At 45.8% G+C, this 20,379-nt stretch overlaps 1 protein-coding gene across 1 annotated transcript in view; it reads right to left on the bottom strand.

The window, feature by feature from the left end:
* SETBP1 (SET binding protein 1) overlaps positions 1-20,379 on the bottom strand; it is a 301,077-nt gene that overhangs the window by 10,945 nt on the left and 269,753 nt on the right. The window lies entirely within an intron of this gene.

Here is a 20,379-nt window from a genome sequence, read left to right as displayed (position 1 = left end):
AGCTTCCAGTGATGAAGCTCCCAGAACTTCTGAATGCAACACTTCTGTTCCATTGATTGATTGTTCTCACTGTTTATCCTTATTTCCAGGTTGAAACTCTCTGTCAGCCTCTGCTTTGCTGCTGCTTCGGCTGCCATGAAACGGGGAGGGAGGGCATGGTATTTGGGAGGGGTTACTAATTGTGCTGGAGGAAGATTCTGGAGCTCAGCTGCCTGTCGGACTACGCATGCGTTGGAGGTTCCCGCCAGGACTAACGGCACCGACATTCCATCTTAGTGATGCCTTTTGAAGTTATCTCACACCTGGCACTTGGGAGAATTATGATTGGACTGCAACTGTGATGCCAAGAGGTGGGGAATGGGTTATTCTATATATCAATCTAAATAATCAGACTTCGCTTCGCTATGCCTTTAATCATTTATAATTAGTGAAAGTACACTTGATTTCTACCTATGGAGTCTCGTGGTCTTCTTTCCTAATTACCCAATGAAGAGGTATTGACACTCTCCTTGGTCAGTTTCCATCCATTATTCCTTGTTTGGACTTCGGGCCCTTTGGAAAATAGCTTGACCCCTTCCTCTCTGTGGCAGCCCCTCAAATATTGGAAGACTGCTATCGTGTCTCCCCTGGTCCTTCTCTTCCCTAGACTAGACATGCCCAGTTCCTGCAACCGTTCTTCGTATGTTTTAGTCTCCAGTCCCCTAATCATCCTGGTTGCTCTTCTCTGCACTCTTTCTAGAGTCTCCACATCTTTTTTTTATAGTGTGGTGACCAAAACTGAATGCAGTATTCTAAGTGTGGTCTTACTAAGGCTTTGTAGTGTAGTATTAGTACTTCACTTGATCTTGATTGTATCCCTCTGTTAATGCAATTTAGGATTGCATCGGCTTTTTTGGCTGCCACTGCACACTGCTTCTAATAATGTTGTTATTAGGATTTTTTTTTTTTTGTAAAAAAAAAAGTTAGGTTTTAGTCAATTTGCCTAAGGAGAGAACGTAAACATTGATTCACAGCCAACACACAATTGCCTCACAGGTCTATTTTTAAAACAAAAGGAGGAAATGTTATAATTGTATTGCTGTTTCTTGGTGGTTTTCCATATAATTTTTATATCAGGAGAACTAGATGTAGTAGGCCACTACATATACCAGGGGTGTGAAACTTGATTTCATTGAGGGTTGTGTTTGACCTCACGGGGGCGGGGTCTCTGTGGCCAGCTCCAAGTCACTCATGTCAGGGGCACTGGTGGGGGCCCGAGCGCTATGCCAACAAAAATGGGCTCACGAGCTCTGTTTTCAGCTGCAATGGCCTCCTGCCACCCTCTGCTAGTGAAAATGGAACTCGTGAGGGCCGTGGCATGACAAAACCACGCTCGTCAAAATAGTGGTGATAAAATCGCGTCGCTAAAGCCGCGATGTCACCACCGCGCGTCATCACCACCGCAACAACAGCGTGGCGACAGAAGGGCGCTTTAAAACAGCGCGGCAGCAGAAAGCGGGTTTAAATTAAGATAAGGGTTAGGATTAGGTTTAGGGGTTTGTTTTAGGGTTAGGTTTAGGGTTAGGTTTAGGTTTAAGGTTAGGTTTAGGGTTAGGTTTAGGATGCTGAGTGCTTGGGGATGCGCGGATTTGCCCTCCGTGATTATGTCATCGCGGTATGGTTGCGTTTTTCCTTAGTGCTTCGAACGGCGCGAATTAGTCTTCGCGCTTATGTCTCCGCGGATAAGGGCTTCGCGGATTTGTGGTGGAACCGTGAGGGCTGCAGGCGGCCCTGCAGAAAAGGGAGCCAGTGAGGGCTGCGGGAGGCCCTTACAAGCTCCGTTTCCGGCTGTGACAGCCTCCAGCCACCCTCTGCCAGCGAAAACAGAGCCTGTGAGGGCTGCACGCAATCCTGCAGAAAACGGAGCCCTCACGAGCTCCGTCTTCGGCTGCAACGGCCTCCTGCCACCTTCTGTCAGAGAAAACGGAGGCTGTGAGGGTTGCGAGCGGCCCTCCCAAGCTCTGTTTTCATTGGCAGAGGCACCATGGGCTGGTTTTTTGCTGTTTCCAGGGTGGGCCCGTGGGCCGGATCTAAGCACCCTGTGAGCAGGATCTAGCCTCCAGGCCTTGAGTTTGAAAGCCCTGACATATACCTTGGCCAACAGATCTCAATAGAAGGTGATACAATAAAGGAAATTGACAAGGCATTTGGCAAGCTAAGGATACCGTATTTTTCGGAGTATAAGACGCACCAACGTTTTGAAGAGGCAAATTAAAAAAAAAGTGTTTGCACTCTGCAAACCTCCCAAAACCGGCCCGTTTTTTGCAAAAATGGGCCTGTCCCCCCCCCCAAAAGGGCATGAATGGCCCTTAGGAGGCTTGTAGAGTGTTCCTGGGAGGTTGGGGGGGCAAAAGCAAGCAAACAATGACCCATTTCTCATGAAAATGGCCTCGTTTTTTGTTTAAAAAAGAGCATTAGAAAGCTTATAGAATGCTCCTGGGGGCTGGGCAAAATTGAGCAAAAAAGGCCCATTTTTTGCTCATATCTGTCCTCCCCAGCCCCCAAGAATACTCTATAAGCCTTCCAGAGGCTCTGCACGGCTATTTTGGTGAAGGGGGTGGGGTTTCAGGAGGCAAAAAAAAATGCTGTATTCAGTGTATAAGATGCACCCAGATTTTCATCCTCTTTTTCAAGGGAAAAAGGTGCGTCTTATACTCCGAAAAAATACGGTGATTTTCAAGAAGAAACCGCAGAGAAAATTTTCGTTCAGTGTCTGCTAACTGTTCTCATACATGCTAGCGAAACATGGACACTAACCTCGCAACCGATACAAAAGCTATGAGTGGCACGAAGAGCCATGGAAAGATGCCATCCCAAGACAAGACAGAAAGACTCACACATGGATTAGGGAACAAACGAAAATATACCGTACAACACCATCAAAAGAGTAAAAGAACTGAAATGGAAAGCGGGCTGGCCACATAGCGAGGAGCACTCAGGGCAGGTGGACCAAGGCAGTCCTAGAATGCATGCCACTTGATCAAAAGCATCCACGGAAGAGACCTAAATCAAGATGGATTGACGATGTCAGCATGAATGGCGGTCCTAACTGGCAAAAGAAAAGTTAGGACTCTATGGGTTGGAAACATGGAGGAAAAGCCTTCATCCTGCAGTGAATAAACAGTGGCTAAAATGATGGTGATGAACAGGTAAAGGACACAGCTCCACACAACCTTGTGTAAGTTGGCACTGGAAATCAGCTTATTTGTTTTCCTGCCATAGTCCAAAGCATAATGTGCGCACGATGTGTCAATGCATCTGCATTTATGTTCAGTTAAAACATTCGTGTGAAACGAACCTTTCCTGTAATTGTTCTGACCTAGGCTTCCCAAAAGCACGAAGCTGGCTCATCGTCCCGATAAAACCCCTTTTATTTAGTTTAAAGTGAATTCCTCTCCAGCAAAGTCCCGGCCAACAGTCTTTCATGAGATTTCACAACTACAGATGTTTATCAAGCTTGGAGAGCTGCCTGGCCGATATCTTCTAAACGCCACGCTGTAGCAGCAATTACTTAGCAAGAAGTCAGGAACAGATCTTCATGAACTGAACTAATGAATTGAACTAATTGTCTCCTCCTTCACTCCCCTTTCGCTCCTCTTTTATTCCCTGTGGGTGGAGCCATTCACCGTCCACCTCTGGCTTTACTCCCGAGTCGATCCTTGTTCCTTAGATCCTGGCAGTTCTGCGCATGCGCACACTGGCCCCACTGACCTCCGACTCTGAAGGTAGCTGATAACTGCCGGAGGGCCCTGGTCCCCTCTCTGCCTCCGACGCAGAGCCCTCATCCGAGCCTTCCCCAGACTCCAGGACTGACCCATGTTCCTCCCCAACCTCCTCACTCTCCGAATCGGCTGCCAGATCCACTGGCTGGCCACAACAGTAATAAGGCAAAAAACAACAACAACCAGCTATAAAATAAAATAAAATCAACTAGAACTGCATCAGATTGCTCAAATCTTTACTACAGTTTCTTGGAAATTGTTCTTGGCATGCAGAAGTACCGTATATACTCAAGTATAAGCTGAGTTTTTCAGCCCACTTTTTGGGCTGAAAAAAAGCCGCCTCGGCTTATACTCGAGTCAGTGAAAAATTTGTCCGAAATGGAGGAGAAAAAGGGGCGGGGCCATGCCACTGGGTGACGCTCGTGAATGGCCCGGCGCCCCTGTGAGTTTCCCCTCCCTCTGTGTCAGTTTGCCGCGCAGCGCGCACCGCACCATCCCCCCTCCTCATGTTCTAATGTAATGCAGGGCTGTCTTACGATTCCCCTTCCTCCCCCTCCTGCCGCTCTGCAACGATGTCCCACCTCCTCCTTGTTATGGCAAGCAGCCACATAGCGATGTCCCACCTCCTCTGGTACAGTGATCCAATGATAGGAATCACTGTGCCGTGTATCATAGGAGGCGGGACATCGCTCCCGCGGCTGCACGGGACATCATTACCGGTAGCTGCTGCATTTCCCACCCTAGGCTTATACTCGAGTCAATAACTTTTCCAGTTTTTTGTGGTAAAATTAGGTGCCTCGGCTTATATTCGGGTCGGCCTATACTCGAGTATATACGGTAATTGCAAGAGGCAAAAAAGTTAATTTATGGTAACTACTGAATGTTGGCTTTTTATAGGTGGGCTTGGAGTTGTATTATCACTTCATAAATACCTTGACGTTTCGCTGTCAGATTTTGAAAACGCCTTACCTCTGCTTGACTGATTTTCTTAACCATGGCTTCAATTTTGCATAGTATATATTTATTCAACTAGGATTTTATAATGGACACCAGTGCCACGTTTGTAACTATATTAAGAATAGCAGAATCTGGTTCGGTACAGCAACCAAATGGGACAGGTATAGACTCCAAAGGATAGTTAGACCTGCAGAAAAAAACAACTGCAACCAGCCTGTGTCTTCCATGGAGGACCGGTATACAGGTTGTCCTCGACTTACAACAGTTCATTTAGTGACGGCTCAAAATTACAACGGCATTGACCATTTTCCACAGGTATAATTGTTGCAGCATCGTGATCAAAATTCGCATGCTTGGCAACTGGTTCATACTTACGACCGTTGCAACGTTCCCCGGGGGGTGTGTGTCACGTGATTCCCCCATGTGGGACCTTCTGACAAGCAAAGTCGATGGAGGAGCCAGATTCACTGAACAAATATATCAACTGCAATGATCCACTTAACAACCGTGGTGAGAAATGTCGCAAAATGAGGCAAGGTTAAGAAGCGTCTCATTTAACCGCAGAAATTTTTAGGCTCAATTATGGTCATAAGTCGAAGACGACCTGTATTGCATGGGTCAGAAGGAGGGCTGTGGTGATGGGAACACGGACATCAGGGTGGTACTCAGTGCGTCAGTGAGGGTCCCACCACAAAACTGTGTTCGACTAAAGCGCGCTCGATGAAACCGCGTAGCTGACGTCATCACAGGGCGACAACAGCGCGGAGGCAGAAGCACGCTGTAAACGCTAAACCTAAAATTAACCCCTAAACCTAAACCTAACCCCCCTAAACCTAATTCTAAACCTAACCCTAAACCTAACCCTTAACCTAACCCTAAACCTAATCCTAACCCTTAACCTAACCCTAACCCTAACCCTTAACCTAACCCTAACCCTAACCCTAACCCTTAACCTAACCCTAAACCTAACCCTAACCCTAACCCTAACCCTTAACCTAACCCTAACCCTTAACCTAACCCTAAACCTAACCCTAAACCTAACCCTAAACCTAACCCTTACCTTAACTTGAATCGGCTTGCTTTCAAAGCTCTATTTAAAGCGCCCTTCTTTCTCCGTGCTCGTTGTTGTCGCCCTGTTGATGACGTCAGCGATGCGGTTTAATCAGGTGCGCTTTAGTCGAGCGCGGTTTTGTCGTGCCACGGTCAGTGAGAATACAAGTTAGCAAGTGTATTTTCGGTTACAATATGAAGGGGTTTCCCACCTTGGCAAGGTTAAGACATGTGCCAAATTTCTAGACTTTCTTTGTTTTTCCTTGAAGAGGTTTCGTTTCTCCTCCAAGAAGCTTCTTCAGTTCTGACTGACTGGTGGAGGATGGAAGGATTTATTCCTCCACTATTCCGTCAGAACTGAAGAAGCTTCTTGGAAGAGAAGCAAAACCTCTTCAAGGAAAAAATAAAGTCCAGTTGACAGGCCTGCGGCCATCTTTTCTTTTGGATCTTTGGATCCTGCCACACTTTCTAGTATTCTACTATGCATTTTCTATTGTGGGAAAATGGGAGATGAGAATTGTATGGCGTTAGATGATATGCAGCCATAACAAAATTCCTTCTAGAAAGCCAAGGTCATCCTTTGTCTTTGCACCTCTGCACCTGACAGGAACTGGATGGGTGGAAGATGCCAGCAATGGCAGTGGATGATTGGACCATGTTATGGACTTGTGGGTCTGGGGGCAAGATCTTGAACTTTCAACTGGGTGGGAAAACAGGGAAGCTTTCAGATTCGGGTTTTCCCAGATGTGCCAACATGGCTCTCTTAATAAATTGGAACTTTGAGGAATCCTTTGCCTTGGACTCTGATTTAATTTTGGATGCTATTTGGAACCCCGAAGCCAGTTGCCTTTTGAAAAATCACTTTAGCTGGTCATCAGCTAAATGTTAGAGCCTTGGTTTGCTCCAATCTTACATTAAAAAGGCATCTCTTGCTTACAGGAATGATAGATAGCAACTCTGTTCTGAAAGTTATTAGGATATGATTCTTCTTCATTCCATTTCTACTTCTCTTTACATTTTTAAAATATGCACTGTGCTAAAGAAAAAATATGCCAGATATCTAGACACACAAGCTGCACCAGATCCACCGAACAGACTTCTACATTTAGGCAAGAAAAACAAAATGCACAGGTACAGTATATGTGGTCAATAGCAGTTAATTGTGTGAGGGATCTTGGAGTCCTAGTGGACAACCATTAAAATATGAGCCAGCCGTGTGCAGCAGCTGCCAAAAAAGCCAACACAGTTCTAGGCTGCATAAATCACATATTGCTAATTCATAAGAATATCTAATTTGTGGTTGAGAAGGATCCCATCCAAAACTTGAAAGATTCCCAAACGTTGTGTATCATTTTATTAGGACCACTTTATAAGACTTTGGTAAGGCCACACTTGGAATATTACATCCAGTTTTGATCACCACGATGTAGAAAAGATGTGGAGACTCTAGAAAGAGTGCAGAGAAGAGCAACAAAGAGGATTAGGGCAGTGTTTCTCAACCTTGGCAACTCGAAGATGTTCGCTGGCTGTGGAATTCTGGGAGTTGAAGTCCAGACATCTTCAAGTTGCCAAGGTTGAGAAACACTGGATTAGGGGACTGGAGACTAAAACATATGAAGAATGGTTGCAGGAATTGAGGTATGTCTAATCTAATGAAAAGAAGGACTAGGGGAGACATGATAGCAGTCTTCCAATATCTCAGGAGTTGCCACAAAGAAGAGAGAGTCAAACTATTCCCCAAAGCACCTGAGGGTAGAACAAGAAGCAATGGGTGGAAACTAATCCAAGAGAGAAGCAACTTGGAACTAAGGAGAAATTTCCGATTGATCAGTGGAACAACTTGCCACCAGAAGTTGTGGGTGCTCCAATTCTGGAAGTTTTTAAGAAGATGTTGGATAAACATTTGTCTGAAGAGGTGTAGGGTTTCCTGCTTCAGCAGGGGGTTGGACTAGAAGACCTCCAAGGTCCCTTCCAACTCTGTTATTCTATTCTTAATAGATGAAAAAGCACCTTTGGGACAACCATGACCTGAATGATGGAGAATCTCCACAGACATTTAAGAATTTCAACTCCCCAAATTCTGGCTGGCTGGGGAATTCTGGGAGATGAAGTCCACAAGTCTTAAAGTTTCAAAAAAAATAAATGACAGCGATGCTAAATGCCCCTATATTCAGCATACGTTGATCATTAGGCTTGAAAAATCCCTCACAATAATAATAATAATAATAATAATAATAATAATAGTAATAATAATTGCAAAGAAGCTGATGAAACTGTTGATCACATACTCAGCTGCTGTAAAAAAATCGCGCAGACTGATTATAAATTGCGGCACAATTCAGTAGCACAAATGATCCATTGGAATTTGTGCAAAAATTATAATATTAAAACAGCAACAAACTGGTGGGAACATCAGCCTGAAAAAGTCACCGAAAATCAGATGGTCAAGATCTTGTGGGATTTCCGTATACAAACCGACAAAATACTGGCACATAATACACCAGACATCACACTGGTTGAGAAAAATAAGGTCACAATCATAGACATCGCAATACCAGGTGATAGCAGGGTCGCCGAGAAGGAACATGAAAAAATCGCAAGATACCAGGACTTAAAAATCGAAATTCAACGACTATGGCACAAACCAGCAGTGGTAATTCCAGTGGTAATTGGCACACTGGGTGCTATTCCAAAAGCACTGGAATTACATTTAAAACAGTTAAAAGTTGACAAAATCACCATCAGTCAAATGCAAAAAGCCGCACTGCTTGGATCTGCACGCATATTACGAAAATACGTTACGACGTCCTAGGCCCCTGGGTGGGGCCCGACTAGTCACCAATGCCAAATCCGGCGAAACAACTGGCCGCTGTGATACAATTGTATAATAATAATAATAATAAACCCTGTGACAAAAGTAACAGCTGCAAATCTGGGTGGATTAAAAAAAAAAAATTAATTGAAAAGCTCCAAATCAACCCATCCAAAGCCTAACTTCTCCCTTCCTCGCAAGGCATCCTTTTGTCCGGGTCCCTGCGTAAAATCTTATTTGTCATCTCAAGAGGGCGGCTGGCATCCTTTTCTCCAAAGAAATCCGATTTTGCAAGCCGTTTCCATTCCCTTAGCGAGCAGACGCCTCTCTCTACCTGGCACACCGGCGTTTGCAAATGTGGCAATTCTGATTTATGGGTTTCCCGCTGCCGGGATGCAGGTTGCAACGACCCGTCCTGGTTGCCATGGTTACCCAAGATCCTTGGTTCCATCCTGCCAACAGCAACATTGGCAGCGGGCCTAACCATCTCGCAGCACGATCCTAGATGCGCTTCAAAGGCCAAACACCAAAGAGGGTTTCCCTCACCCCCTTCTTCTTCGAGGGGCAGCCGATATTTTTTAAATATTTTGATTGGGCTCCCTCCGGAAGAGAAAGCCAGAGATGGGACGGCCATGTGCCCTGGGCCGCCACCTCCTGCGCTTAGCAAGGTCACACCACCGCGCACGGAGGAACAAGGGAGCTGTTACAAATTTGACAAGCGGCTTCAAAGGCCCTCTCGCCCAGCCTCCCCTTGCCGCATCATTAGCTCTCGGCGGGACCCCAAGGAACGATGCCTTGAGAGAACACTTTGGTTTCTAATTCACTTTGGCCCCGGTTGGGAAGCTCAGCCGGTTGCCCCCACTTAAATAGGGGATCCAGATGGTGGCAGGTGAAGAAGTCAACAAAGGGGAAGGGAGGACACAGAAGGAAGACAAGCTGGCAACAGAAGAAGAAAATCCACCCTGGGGGAACGACGAAACCCTTTACTTAGGTCTCAAAAAGGAGGAAAATCCACTACTCAAAGGTGGATTTAGTTTGTAGAGAAATCCACAAATCTTTACAGGCAGCAAAGTCCACATTCTGGACAGAAAGGACCGCTATGTTAATCTTGTCGGAACACCAACCGTTGACCCAGCCAAGCTTTACTGCGCATGCGCGCGCACGCCTCCCACCCGCCAGCTGCCTGTCGCACATGCGCAGGGGAGAGGGCATGCGCAGCGGGCGCTTGCATTGCATTTCTGGGCCTTGTGCAGTGTCCCCCGTGCCCCGTTTTGGCTTCTAGGTTGGTGGAGGCCTTCCAGGCCCAAAATGGGGCATGGGGGCACCCCATGAGCCCCTCCCCCCATGCCCCTTTCTGAGCCTGGAAAGCCTCCTGCACCAACCCGGAAGCCAAAAATGGGTGCGGGGGATGTGCGGGGGGTGGGTGTCACATGCGCAGAGTGCATGCGCAGTGGGGCAGGGTGTGCGGGGGGGATCATTGGCGCACGTACTGCATGTCTTGTATTTGTATCCCCTTTCCCCTTTTGAGTTGTTCGCCGCCCTGAGTCCCTCCCGGAGAAGGGCGGCATACAAATAAATTAAATCTTAATCTTAATGTTAATTATGGGTACGGGCGGGCGGGCAAGCTTTTGGTACGAGACGACAAAAAGATTAGCCATCACTGATTTTAAGATTAGGTCCCTTCCAACTCTGTTATTCTGTATTTAACAGCTCTCTCTCTCAACAGACGGGGAGAGATATGACCCCGCCCATCGTCCACAACACAGTCCTTTTGGCAGTTTTCCAAGTCGGCCTGAGGGCTCAGATAAACCTCCAAGTGGCTTCAAGGATTCTCAGAGGGAATACTAACGACCGGATGACTGCCAGGAATATAAATCCTTCCCTCCTTTCACCATTCGCTCCGAACTGAAGAAGCTTCTTGGATGAGAAGGGAAATCTCTTCGAGGAAAAACAAAGGAAGTCCAGCTGCCTTTTGAAAAAAACACCTTTGGGACAAACAGGACGATCGAGAATCTCTACAGATATTTTCCTGAAAATGGGAATGTGCAGAAAGCAGTTGTCCTACAAGCTCTGTATAAATCTGGGTGGGATCACGTGGGAATCAATCCCTCAAGAAACAGAACTCCCCCTTCCCCCCTTGAGTCAATTCAGATGGATTCTCCAGAACTCTCTGGTCAGCGTGTTTGAAAATATAGTGCCCCGACACATCTGGGAAACATCAGGTTGGGTAAACTAACCTGACCCCTTTTATTTCTATGTACATTAAGCAGCTGCTCCAATAAGAGAGACCAATAAGCAAATGGGTTTCTATTGCAATGAAATAAGATTTTCAGTTGGATATCTGGAATTATTTTTGGGGAAGAGTGAAAGCTGCTCAAACATGGAACAACATTTAATTGGGAAGCAATAGAGCTGGGATGGCGAACCTGTGGCACGCCGTGGCACGGCAAAACCGCGCTGGTCAAAAGCGTGGCGATAAAATCGCGGCGCTAAAGCTGTGACGTCATCACCACGCATCATCACCGCTACGACAACAACGCGGCAACAGAAGGGCGCTTTAAAACGGCACCGCGGAAGAAAGCCGACTTTAATTAAGGTAAGTGTTAGGATTAGGTTTAGGGGTTTGTTTTAGGGTTAGGTTTAGGGGTTTGTTTTAGGGTTAGGTTTAGGGGTTTGTTTTAGGGTTAGGTTTAGGGTTAGGTTTAGCGTTAGGGTTAGGGTTAGGTTTAGGGTACTGAGTGCTTGGGAATGCGCGACTTTGCCCTCCGCAATTATGTCATCGCGGTAGGGTTGCATTTTTCCCTAGCGCTTAGAACGGCGCGAATTAGTCTTCACGCTTATGTCTCCGCGCAGAAGGGCTTCACGGATTTGTGGTGGAACTGTGGCACGCATGCCAGCCAGCTGATTTTTGTCCTTCCAGAGGGCTGGGAGAGGCCTTTTTCGACCTCCCTAAGCATCAGAAAAGACTCCGGAGAATGGGGAGGGCAGGCAACGGGCCCAACGGGCCTACCGGAAGTTCGGAAACGATCTGTTTCTGGCTTCCAGAGGGCCTCTGGGGTGCCGGGGGAGGCCATTTTCTCCCTCTCCAGGCTCCGGCGCGGAGCCCTCATCCGAGCCTTCTGCAGACTCCAGGACTGGCCCATGTTCTTTCCCAACCTCCTCGCTGTCCGAATCTGCTGCCAGCTCTGCTGGAAGGCCACAACACTTGCGACTAATCCTCGCTGTTACAACATCCCCACATGATCAACCTTCGGAAGCTTGGCAACTGGCATGTACTTACGACTGTTGCAGCATCCGAAGGACATACTTAGCAGCCATGGCAAAAAAAGAGTGTAAAATGAGGTACGGTTTATTTAACAACCGCCTTGCTTAACCACAGAAATTCATGCTCCAATTGTAGTCGTAAGGTGAGGACTTCCTGTCCCCTAGGGGTAATCTTACACTGAGGAAAGAGTTGGATTAGATCATCTCCGAGATCCTTTCTAGATTGAAATTCTATGATTCATGACCACTCTCATAAGATGACTACCTTGGTCAGTGTGACAAAACAATAAATCCATTTGCCACACGGCAGAGTGATGAGGTTGTGTACTAGCTACCACACAGTTTCTGCTTCCTTTTTGTGTGCCAATGTGTGTTTTGACAGTGCTGGATTGCAGCCACTTGCAGACTTCTTTCTAAAAATGTCTCCAAAATATAGATCCAAAATCCAGAAGGATTCTTGGAAACGAAGCTTAGGTGTGAGGCTGGCGCTATTTTTGGCAGTATTCTCACATTTTTTAAAAAAATAATAATAATACTATTATTACAAGAGTAAAAATCTGGTGGATGTAAATTATAGCATAGGTACCCCTCGACTTACGACCAACATTTCCCTTGCTAAGCAAGGGAGTTGCAAACGGAGCTCTGCCTCATTTTACAACCTTTCTAGCCACAATTGTTAAGTGAATCACTGCAGTGGTTAAGTTACCGTATTTTTCAGAGTATAAGACACACCTTTTCCCCTCAAAAAAGAGGGTGAAAATCTGGGTGCGTCTTATACACTGAAATACAGCATTTTTGGCCTCCCAAAACCTCCCCCCCTTTGCAAAAATGGCCGTGCATAGCCTTTAGGAGGCTTCCAGAAAGCTCCTGGGGGCTGGGGAGGGCAAAAATAAGCCAAAAATGGGGCCATTTTTTGCTCGTTTTTGTACCCCCCCCCGAGCACTCTACAAGGCTCCTAAAGGCTATTCATGCCCCTTTTTTGAAAAAAAAAATGGGCCCGTTTTCGTGAAAAACGGGCCATTTTTGGGAGTTCTGCAGAGTGCAAAAACTTTTTTTTTTTAATTTGCCTCTTCAAAATCTTGGTGCGTCTTATACTCCGAAAAATATGGTACTAACACGGTTGTTACATGAATCTGGCTTCCCCACTCACTGTGTGTGTGTGTGTGTGTGTACACACAGGTAGTCCTCAACTTACGACCACAAACGAGTCCAAAATGTACGCTAAGTGACACATTTGCTAAATGAGTTTCCCACCACGTTACAGCCTTCCTCGCCACAGGGAATCACTGCCCTTGTTAAATTAGTAACTTGGTCGTTAAGTGAATCGGACTTCCCTGTTCACTTTGCTTGCCAGGAGGTCACAAAAGGGGATCCCATGACACATGGCACTGCAACCGTCATAAAGACATGCCAGTTGCCAAGTGTCCGGATTTTCATCAGGTGACCATGGGGATACTGCAACCGTTGTAAGTGTGAGAAATGGTCACAAGCCTCTTTCTTCAGTGCCATGGGAAGTCCGAACAGTTAATAAGTGAATGGTTTGAAGCTGAGGATCACCTGTGTCCTTTAAGACAGATGTGTGGTGAACGAATTGGAAATCCAAGGGTTATCCTTCATCAGAAACTGAAAACACACGAGGGTTTCACATGGCTTCTTGCATGTCAGCCCATTCCTCTGGCAAGGCCTTCTTTGAGGAGTGGGCAACGTATAATAATACCCGGGTGGAAGGCAGGGTGTTGACAACTTGTGAACAGAAAAGTGCAGACAGATATTCCATGTAAAGAGCGAGAAAGTGGTTTGAACACACTTTTTTTTTTTTTTTTAACCCCGAGAACAGATTCAGGAATGCAACAGATGTGCAATCCAACCACCGTCAACACACTTTCGGGCTTATGCCTGTCTTCGCCCGCAGAAAAAGATTTGGATGAAGTTTTTTTTTAAAAAAAGAATCTGTCAAATCTGTTAGCTGGGAAACCAAAACTTCCTGGAAAGCAGCAGAGAGGTCTGCTCAAAAGCTGGGAAGTTTCTAGCTGGGGCCGACAAACCAAGATTAGTAGCAATTTATGGTGCTTTGGTTAAGATCGCACTTAAAAGAGTATGGCATCCAGTTTTGGGTTTGCCAAAAACAGATGATGCCAAACAAATCTTATTTTATTTTTTTGAGAGAGAGACTCAATTAGTGGACCTGCGAAATGCTGTGGGCATACTATACTTGGATTTCAATAGGCATTTGACAAAGTGGACCAGAACCTTTTCTAACTTAAGCTAGAAAAATGTGGGATAGATTGCATTGCCACTGGATGGATTTGTAACTGGCTCACAAACTGTAACTCATTTGTTAGAACATCATTTGTCGGCTGTGACCAGGGGGGCATTTGCCCAGGTTCGCCTGGTGCACCAATTGCATCCCTACCTGAGGCGGGAGGCACTCGCAACAGTCACTCATGCCCTCGTGACCTCAAGACTGGACTACTGCAATGCGCTCTACATGGGGCAGCCCTTGAAGAGCATTCGGAGACTTCAGCTCATCCAGAATGCAGCCGCGCGAGCGATTGTGGGTGCACCTCGATACACCCACGTTACACCTATCCTCCGTGAGCTGCACTGGTTACTGATTGGTCTCTGGATACGCTTCAAGGTGCTAGTCGTCACTTATAAAGCCCTTCATGGTATTGGACCTGGGTACTTGAGAGACCGCCTGCTGCCAATTACCTCCCAAAGACCCATTAGAGCACACAGATTAGGCCTCCTCCGGGTTCCATCTACTAGCCAATGTCATCTGGCCACTACCCGGGGGAGGGCCTTCTCTGTGGCGGCTCCGGCCCTTTGGAACGAGCTCCCCGCAGAGATTCGGACCCTCACCTCTCTCCAGGCCTTCCGAAAAGCCGTTAAAACCTGGCTGTGTCGGCAGGCCTGGGGTCGATGAGTTCCCTTCCCCTCTCGAATCGTGTGGCTGTTGGTTGTTTTAAATGCCCTGTACTTTTGTTGTAGTTTTTGTGTTTCCCTTCCCCTCCTTTGGGTTTGTGCGCCGCCCTGAGTCCCGCCGGGAATAGGGCGGCATATAAATAAAATGAACCTGAACCTGAACTCAATGAGTAGTTCTTAATGGAACTACATCTACGTGGAAGGAAGGAAGCAATGGGGCACCTCAAGAGTCCTTTTTAAGCCCAGTACTTTTCAACATCTTCATAAATGATTTAGATGAGGGAATAGAAGGGGAACTCATCATATTTGCAGGAGGCACATAACTGGCAGGAATAGCCAACACCCCAAAAGATAAGACACAAGATCCAGATGGATCTCGACAGATTTGGTCCCTATTTCACAAAATGAAATTCAATGTACAGAAGATTTTTACACTTAGACAAGAAAAAGAAACACAAATGTACAGATTAGCTAACACATGGCAATAACTGCCTGAGGGATCTTGGAGTCCTAATGGACAATCATTTAAATATGAGTCAGAATGTGTGACTCAAAAAAGCCACCCGAAAAAGCCAACGCAAAACAGAGGGACAGAATCAAGATCATGTGAAGTATTAGCACCACTTTGTCAAGCCTTTTGTAAGGCCATACTTAGAATACTACGTTGAGTTTTGGTCATCATATTATAAAAAAGATGTTAGGACTCTGGAAAGAATGCCGAGAAGAGCAACGAAGATGATTAGGGGGCTGGAGGTTGAAACGCACAAAGAACAGTTTCAGGAACTGGGTCTGTCTAGTTTAATGAAAAGAAGGATTAGGGGAGACATGACAGCAGTCTTCCAATATCTCAGGGGTTGCCACAAAGAAGAGGGAGTCAAGCTATTCTCCAAGGCACCTGAGGGCAGGTCAAGAAGCAATGGGTGGAAACTAATCAAGGGAAAGAAAATGTACATGCAACACAAACACAAAACTGGTGAATCTTTGGTCACGCGGCGGTCCCTGCGAACTTCCGGGAACGGCGACTGGCCCACCCGCCCGCGCGCCTTACCCGGTTTAGACGAGTTCTGCGCTTCCACGCATGCGCAGGACGCATACAGCGCCTGCGCGATCCTCCAGGAGCAGCTGGAGCATCGCACAGACGCTAGTACGCATGCGTGCGCCGTGCACGTGGACGCCGCCGGCCCCGTTCCAACCGAACCGGTTGGAACGGGGCGAGAAACCCACCCCTGGGTCACACCCTTGTGGCATGCACACATTGGGAACAGGCTCCCGCTCTTCTTCTACCCCCACTGATCTCCGACTCCATAGGCAGCTGATAACTGTCGGACGGCCCTGGCCCCCTCTCTGCCTCCGACGCCGAGCCCTCATCAGAGCCTTCCCCAGACCCATGTTCCTCCCCAACCTCCTCACTGTCTGAATCTGCCACCAGCTCCACTGGCTGCTGGCTGGTCACAACAGTGGGTCGTTTGATACAACTTCTCCTGAACAAAACCCTCTTTAGCTGTTTTTCATTTCCCCCCCAAATGGAACAGATTTGTCTTTTCCCGTCCATTCTCTCCCGAGCAATCTCTTGCTTTTTAATTCCGTTACGCCGTCCATTTGCAGTACAATACACCTCTAAACATTAGCTGGGTCAGGTTATTTGCATTTTGATTACTATCTTGAATAAAGAGCAGGGAAGACGTATGATATCCTGGAAGCCCGCTTTTGAAAAGGAGGGAGGAGGGGGGATGAAGTTGAGTTGCCCATAAATGGATCACTTATATGGATCTTTCTCTGATGCCCAACGGAGAGGCTGGCATTAGCATTCTGCAAATATAACAAAGAAAAATAATTCTTCTTCTTCTCGGCTTTGTGACAATTTTAAATTGACTTTTAAAATATAGATAGCGCAACCCTTAAATTTCACGTTCCCGTAAATACCGCCGCATCCTTCACCTGCCAAGGAAATCTAATAAGAACATCCGAGCTTTAAGGATGAATTTGTCTCTGAAGCATGGGGTGGTTTTCCAACGGCACTAACATTTGCTTTAACCAATTGTGGTTTTGCTAAATTAACCACTAAGGTGAGTACATGAATGCACTAAGCATGAAGCAACGTTTTGCTTCGCTTACTTGTATATCTGGATTGCAAAATCAGATTGATCCCTAGATGGCAGCAGAGAATGGGTTTTATGGATGTCTTTACTGCCATCTACTGTCTCTCTGGATGTCTGCAGCCAAGATATTGTAGATTTATAAGAGCAAGAGATCTGGATTCTTATACCTTGCTAATAAGCCAAATCCAAACAAATGGCATGTTAGTGGTTACTTTTTTTTTTTCAAGGAACAAGACATGAAGAAAGTAAGTAAGTATTGGATTTCCCCTCTGTATTAAATGCTGATTAATTATTTTGTTGGGAGTTTTTCCTCAGTGTGATGTGACAGAATGTTTTTTATTTCTATTATTCGTTCTACTGTTCTTACGGTAGTGTTTATTTTTGTGATACGACTACTCATGATCAAAGCACCATATAAAAGATAGATAGATAGATTGAGATAATGAAAGATAACAATTGATAGATGGAAAGATAGAGATAATAGATGATAGACAGACAGACATGATAGATAATAGATAAGATACAGATAGATAATAGATAATAGACATGAGACAGACAGGCAGATAAGTGATAGATAAGAAGATAGATGGATGGAGATAGACAGATATAGATAGATAGATAGAGATAATGAAATATAATGATTTATTGATAGAAAGATATAGGCAATAGACAGACAGACACAGACAGACAGATAATAGATTATACACACACATACACATACAGATATATAATAGAGACAGACAGGCAGGCAGGCAGCAGATAGATAGATAGGTATAGAGCAGTGGTTCTCAACCTCTGGGTCGGGACCCCTTTGGGGGTCGAACGATCCTTTCACAGGGGTCGCCTAAGACCATCGGAAAACACATATTTTCGATGGTCTTAGGAATCGAGACACCAATTTTATGGCTGGGGTTCACCACAACATGAGGAACTGTATTAAAGGGTTGCGGCATTGGGAAGGTTGAGAACCACTGGTATAGAGAGAGATAATGGAAGATAAAGATTGATAGAAAGATATACGTAGATAATGGATGATAGACAGACAGACAGATACAGATAGCTAGATAGCTAGATAGATAGATGATAGATAAAATAGATAGCTAGATAGCTAGATAGATGATAATAAAATAGATAAAATAGATAGCTAGATAGATACAGACAGACAGACAGACAGACAGACAGACAGAGGCAAACGGTTTTGCTTATGGTTTTTAAAGCTCTAAATATCTCGGGGCCAAATCCCTAAAGGATGCCATTTTCAATTTTGCACAATGTTTGAGTTGGGCAGCCACACAAATGTTCCCTATCAGTAAACATGAATCTGCTGAGTTTCCTTCTGTGGAGACCTTGAGTGCCTGAGGCTCATACAGTTGGCAAGGGTTTCTTCCGGACCTTTTCCAAGTTAAATTAATTTTTTTTCCTTCCAATTTATCGGTTCCTTTCAGCCGTCTGCCATACATCTTAAACAAACGCGCCGTGGTTTGCGAAATCCCGATTTTACGTAACCCTTGTAGTACTTCTGAATCATGTCTATTGCTTTTTCTACCATTATGATCAGGGTTATGGCCCTCTGCGCATAGGCACACTGGGAACAGGCTCCTGCTGTTCTTCTGCCTCGCTGATGTCAGGCTCCGGAGGAGCAGAACTGGCAGCAGATTCCGGACAGTGAGGAGGTTGGGGAGGAACATGGGCCAGTCCCGGAGGCTGGGGAAGGCTCGGACGAGGGCTCTGCATCGGAGGCAGGGAAGGGACCAAGGTCATCTGGTAGTTATTTGCTGCCTCCGGAGGCTGACATCAGCGAGGCAGAAGAACAACGGGAGCCTGTTCCCAGTGTGCCTATGCGTAGAGTTGCCGGAAGTCAAGAACAATTAAGAGAACAGGGTCGACTCGGGAGTAAGGCTTGGAGATGATTGGCTCTTCCCATAAGACATAAAAGAGGAGCGAAAGGGAGGTGAGCTTTTTCAGGAAGCAATTAGTTCATCTGTTCGGTTGAAGCTTTGAAAAGTTTGTTTTCAATTCAATTCAAAGATGTTATTAACTTTCTACGTTTTCTCTAAGTACATCTTAAACTGTTTTTGTTAAAGATTTATACCTTGTATTGGTTCTGGGAAGTCAGGGTGGGGGAAGATTGGGGGGGTTGGGTGGGAGGGTGTGGAGTTTACTAAGTTGGAGGAGGGATGATTGTATACTGCTATTTTTTCTTTTCTATGTATATTGAAATGGAATTATAAATACCATCAACACAAAAGGGAGTTTGCTCAGAAGCTGAAATACACCAAGTGAATGAGAGGAAGAGTGGGAAGCAGAGGAGAGAAGATAGGAAGAGAGGGACAGGAGAGAGGGTGAAGGGGGAAGATGAGGTGTATAAGGAGGAGTGGTAAGGGGAGAGAGGGGAAGGAGAAAGGAAGGGGAAGTAGAGTAGAAAATGATGGAGGGAAGGCAGGATGTAGAAGAGTGGGAAGCAGAGGAGAGAAGAAAGATAGGAAGAGAGGGATAGGAGAGAGGGTGAGGGGGGAAGATGAAGTGTATAAGGAGGAGTGGAAAGGGGAGAGAGTAGAAGGAGAAAGGAAGGGGAAGTAGAGTAGAAAATGATGGAGGGAAGAAAGGATGTAGAAAGGGGGAGGAGAAAAGGGGAAGAAAGTGTCGGATAAGGTATAAATATGGTGTATGGCGAGCAGAAGAGCCAATAACTGGTTTTTTTCCCCCTCTTTGGTAGTTGATGGTAAGATGAATTGATGTAAGTACTTAATAATACAACTTGATATTGACTATGTAATAGTATACATGTGATTATATGCTATGAAAATGGAAAATAAAAACTTTTTATAATGAAAAAGAAAAGTTTGTTTGACTCTGTGATAAGTTTAGCCTTGCTCTGCATTTGGCAATTGGGTTTCTGGCAGCATTCCCAGGGAGATAAGGGAGACTAGGTCAGAACAATCAGCTTTGAGGTGAAACAAATTCAAATAAACCGCGTATGTACAGGTAGGCCTCAATTTAGGACCACTATTGTGCCCAAAATCCATGTCGCTAAGCAAGACATTTCTCAAGTGAGTTTTTGGCCCGTTTTAGGACCTTTCTTGCTACAGTCGTTAAGTGAATCGCTGTGGTTGTTAAAGCCAGCAACACGGTTGTTAAGCGAATCTGGTTTCCCCATTGACTTTGCTCATCAGGAGGTCGCAAAAAGGGGCTCACGTGACCCCGAGATGCTGCAACCGTCATAAATATGAGTCAACTGTTGATGGTCTGAATTTTTGATCACGTGACCTTGGGGGCTGCTGCCATGGTCGTAAGTGTGAAAAACGGCCCCATAAGTCACTTTTTTTCCAGTGGTGTTGCAACTTTGAACAGTCTCTAAATGAACGGTTGTAAGTCGAGGACTACCTGTGTTAAAGGTGGTAACTCAAGAGTAATTCTATGGCTGTTTTGGTTTAGGCACATCCTGTTAGAACTGGGAGCCATGACAACCTCGACGAGGAGAAACCATCTTTCTACAAGACACCCCCCCCCC

Source organism: Thamnophis sirtalis, unplaced genomic scaffold, assembly GCF_051295495.1.
Source record: "Thamnophis sirtalis isolate CommonGarterSnake01/CBP01778 unplaced genomic scaffold, rThaSir2_p1.2 scaffold_5, whole genome shotgun sequence".
Classification (NCBI taxonomy): domain Eukaryota; kingdom Metazoa; phylum Chordata; class Lepidosauria; order Squamata; family Natricidae; genus Thamnophis; species Thamnophis sirtalis.
This window is presented reverse-complemented; position numbering and strand designations above follow the sequence as displayed.